The sequence below is a fragment of the Geospiza fortis genome, unplaced genomic scaffold (genome assembly GCF_000277835.1).
Source record: "Geospiza fortis unplaced genomic scaffold, GeoFor_1.0 scaffold16, whole genome shotgun sequence".
In the NCBI taxonomy this organism is placed as follows: domain Eukaryota; kingdom Metazoa; phylum Chordata; class Aves; order Passeriformes; family Thraupidae; genus Geospiza; species Geospiza fortis.
The window spans coordinates 17,017,450-17,022,292 of record NW_005054302.1 but is presented as its reverse complement, the minus strand read 5'-3'; positions in this window follow the sequence as shown (position 1 = coordinate 17,022,292).

The window sequence follows — 4,843 nt, the reverse complement described above, 5'->3', positions numbered from 1 at the left end:
GTGGGATCTTTTCTGGGCCATGCTGGGAATGTGAACGAAACAAAGAATCCCAGAGTCGTGGGATTGTTTGGGTTGGAAGGGATCTTCAGAGACCACCTAGTGCAATGCCCTGCTGTGTGCTGGGACATCTTGCACTAGACCAGGTAGCTCAGGACTCTGTAGAACCTCACGGCCTGTGCAATCTCACTGGGCAACCTGTTCCTTTGTGTCACCAGCCTCAGGCTGAAATGTTTCTTCCTTTTGTTGACGGCAACACCACAAAAGCTGATGCCTGATTTCTGTGCACAAAAGCTGTGGGTCTGCCCAACACTCAGCCCAGTCACGGAGCAGTGAGGGGCAGCAGAGCTGTAGGTCTCAGCCCCTTTAGGCAGCAGCCTCCCCTAGATCCCAGGTCCATGTCCACATGTCCCAGCATTGGTTAACACTGGAGATTCCCATCTCCTCTCTCCTGATCAGGCCATTCTTCTCAGCCGCTGAGACCACTCTGGCTTTGGCTTGTCCTGCCCCAGCGTGGGCAGCAGGGACAGGGTGTCCAGCCAGCTGTGGGGGTGTGAACTGCTGAGGGGACTGGGGGCTCTGGAGGAGGCAGCTGGGGCCAGACCCAGAAGTGCCCTCTCTGAAAGGGTCCTGGCCAGGATCAAGGGAGCACAAGCACAGTCCTGAGGGCTTTGGGCAACCAGAGCCATGGGAGATGTGTCAGCAGGAGGCACTGGGGACGATTCACAGTCATTTGGAGATACATGCGGTGACATTTCCCCTCTCCTGAGCCATGGCCTGGCCTGGGCTCCCCAGGAGGACGGTGAATTGCGGACAGGTTGCCCAAACACCAGTTCTGTGGCCACAGACACCCAAGGAGCTCACTGCACCAGCAGCCAGGAGTCCTGCTTTTCTAGGAAAGCAGCTGCCCGTCAGCAAGTTCCCCAAATGAGGACAAACACAATTCTCTCCAGCCAGAGGGAGGATTTCAGAACTGATCTGCTCTCTGTGTCAAGCCAGAGCAATGTTGCAGTCTTGTCTTATCCTGAGGAAATGGAGTATGAGCAGCATACTGAGAGAGACCTGGGCCATCCCCATTGCAATGGCACCTCTGGCTGGGACATGATGGAGCCCTGCTTTTGAAGCTCTCTGGTCTCCATGCTGATTGCTGAGGCAGGTGTTGAACCATAAGGAATGGATGGAGACTGGTTTCTTGTGAGGAGAGCACCACGGAGGGAGCGATGTTCCTCTGGTGGTTTATCTGGCTGTTGCTCAAGGATGGGATCTGTGTCCCCTGGAGAACATGGCTGGCTGTGCTTGTTTAGGCAGCTGCGGAGTTAATTTTCTTTTCTCATTTCTGTACTGTCACTCTGGTGTAGGGACTGCAGCACATGGAAACGTGGGCGGAGATACTGGTGGGGTAACTGATCCCAACCAACCCAAGGGACATTTCAGCCTATATGACATCAGTATATAAAGTGTGGGGAAGAAGTGAGCCACGCTTGGAATGATGGCCTCTGTCTTCTGAGGTCACCATTACCTGTGATGGACCCTGCAGTCCTGGGGATTGCTGAACACCCACCTGCCCATGGGAAATGGTGAGTGAATTCCTTGCTTTGCTCTGTTTGCATGCATGGCTTTTGCTTCCCCTATTACATTGGTTTTATTTCAGCCCACATCTTCTCTTGTTCTTGCCCTTGATTGTCTCTCTGATCCTGCTGGTGGGGCAGTGAGTGAGTGGCTGTGCTGGCCTTGGTGGCTGGCTGGGGTCAAAGCCCGCTGGTGTCACAGCGAGGGACATCTGCAGTCCCCTGCAGCCATGGCTTTGGTCTTGGGCAGCACTCAGCACTGGAGAGGCTTGTGTTGCCCCAGGGAAGTGTCACAGCAGGACACGGGGTAAAGGTCCGACCATGGCTGTTGAACATGACCAGTGGAAGACGCAGGATGTCCCCAAAGACTGGTGACCTGGGGCAGCTGGAAGGGCTTGCTGACGTCTTGTGGGCCACTTGCATCCCCCAGGACCCGTGGGCCTCTCTCTGGGAGCCGCTGTCCCTGCAGCTGGCTCCGAGCCTGGTGTGCCACAGGAACCTTCTGCCTGCTCTGATTGCATGGCATTGCACCACGCTGCCCCAGGGATGCGCCAAGGCCTGACGGGGCCCTGCTGCTGGCCACTGCTGCTGGCCACAGCTGATGAGAGGTTTCTGCCCTGGTCCCAGTGGGATGCTGGCAGACAGGGCAGATCAGGCATCTCTGGCGTGGCAGGGGGTGCTGACTCTGTGCTGCCCTGGACAGGCTCCCAGGGCACCCACACTGTTGCTGGCCAGCACGGGGAAAGATCTTCTTCTTCCAGATTGCTGAAGAAAATCAGAGTGGCAGCACTTCTTTTAAATCTGTTTAGGGACATCATATCCATCAGAGAGCAGTGACCTGGCACTGGGCTCAATGGGAGGAAGAAAAGAGATAAACCTGAGTTTTGAACCAAAATGCTAAATGAGTAAGAATCTCCCAAACCGAAATTAATACAACCTCCTCACCCCCCAAATATGGTCAGTGTTTGGATTCAGGAGCCAGGAACAAAGTGGGACAACAGAAAGTTTGGATCCTTATTATTAGCAAAGAAAAAGCAACATAATAATAAAAAACATAGAGATGGAATTAATTAGGGAGAGCATGTATTTTTTTAGCTGTTCAGAAAGAATTTCACAGTGAGACTTTGAGTACAGCATCTACAGGGTCTGGCCAAGAACATGTTCAAAGGTCAGGAGAAATGCCTCTGAGAAATAAAACATATGAACTTACAGAACTGCTCTCTGAGTTTTATACAATATATGTTGTGTGAACAACTTTCCATTCTTGCAATTAAAACAACTGAAAAAAACATTATTCAAAATTATTATTCTGTTACAAGTATCAGTCATCCACGTACTGACAAATCATAAAGGAACAGAAGAGCAAATAATTAAACAATAAGTATTTAATCAAGCTTTTATTACATGAAAGTGAGTAAAGTTTCATCTTTTAAGCCATGGACGGTTTAAGAATTGCAGCCACCTTGCCGAAGTTCTCAGGATGGCAGGAATTCATTCTGTGATGTGTCGCCACTCAGCGAATTGGGTGGAAATCCTCCAAGAGCTGCCCTATTCTTTTCTTTTCTGCAAGAGGTGGGAAAACCTAATCAGCATTTGAGATCGATTCAGAAGTTGTTTCATGTTAAATCTTTGATATTAACAAAGCCACAAAAAATCTGATTTTTGCTACCCACAGCAAACTATTAGCTTGCTCTTGTAACTAAATGCACAACTTTTTTCCCCCCATACAGCTCTCCACAAGTCCTTGTGGAGGAATCTCAGTAGTTATAGTTCTTTATTTCTACATACTCCTTCCAACATGGCATGATGCAGACCACAATCCAACTGCCAAAGTCACCCAATTCTACTGCATTAGAAAATGGACAATTTTCACCCCAATTTGCCATTGCATCGTTGGGCTCAGTGACTACATTTAGTAAAAAAACTCCTGTTCTTCACCATTGTTCTAAGCCAACACCAATTCAGGTTTCCTGCCATTTCTATTTATTCTTTTTACACTTGTTCTGCTTGTTTTCTGAATATTCATGAGATTTCTGAATCTACATGCAACAGGCATTTTACAGGAATAGACAGTACAATTGTGAAGCTACAAGAACAAAACTTGTGACTTCTAATTTCCATTATTTCTTCTTCAGTGGTAGAAGTTTGGTCTATGCTTTTTTTTTTTTTTTGCTCTGGTACTTTTATACTAAAATGAGCTTTTAGGAGGAAGAGGCAGTCATCGATGCGTTATCAACAGCTCAATAATAATATCTACTTTCACATTAGAAAATCCTTTAGACTGCTGCAATTTAGATTGTGAAGGAGCGTGGAAGCCTTAGCCCAGCAAAATCTTTGCACACAGGTTATGGCAGGCTGAGGTCTCTCCTAAAATACCAGCTGAGTGTACCTGCTGGTGGCTGGAAGTCCGTTGGATGGTGCCTGATGTACTCAAACAGCTCTCTGTCCGCCTTGGCATGCATGTACTCGGCACGTTTCACCAGCTGGTAGCCCACAACGCAGCCCAGGGTAGCTAACAGGACCTGCCGGTGAATACCTGCAGCAGGAGGAGAGAGGAACTGTCCCCACCCAGCTCTCCCAGCTCCCCGCGGGCCTCAGGCAGGGCCCCCTTTCCCCAGGCCCCCCAGACATTCCTCTCTCTCTGCTTTGCCCCTGCCAAGGTCCCTGCAGTACCCACAGCTCCCACGGCCCCTGCCAGGCCCCCCTTTCCTCAGGGCTGCCTCCCCTTCCCACCACCCTCAGGGATTCGCCTCAGATCCCCTCCACCTCCAAACGATGTCCCTTTCCCAGTCCCTTCCAATCCCCCAAATCCCTCACTTCAGGGCTCCCAGCCCTTGAGTCCCATCCCCACAATCACACAGAGAACTCCCTTCCCCTCCAACAGCCCCCCCGAACTCAGGACTCCCTCTCTTGCCCTCCCCACTTCATTTATCCCTCAGTGACCCAAGCCCCACACCCCACATACTCCTTCTATCTCCTCATTCCCTTACCTCAGCGCTCCCTCCCCTTCCCCAGCCCCCACATCCCTCTCGGTCAGCCCAAATCCCACATACCCGCTCCTGCAGCCCCCAAACCTCCTCTAGCCCCTCACTGCTGGCTGTTTCCCCTTCCCTCCCCTTTATTTATCCTTCAGAGTACCCCAAATCGCACACCCCCCTTTCCCAGGCCCACATATTCCCTTTACCCACCCCTAGCCTTGGATCTCGGGGCTTCCTCCCCATCCCCAGCCCCTGTAACCCTCAAGGTCACCCCAAATCCGCCCGCCCCCCTCCCCCCCC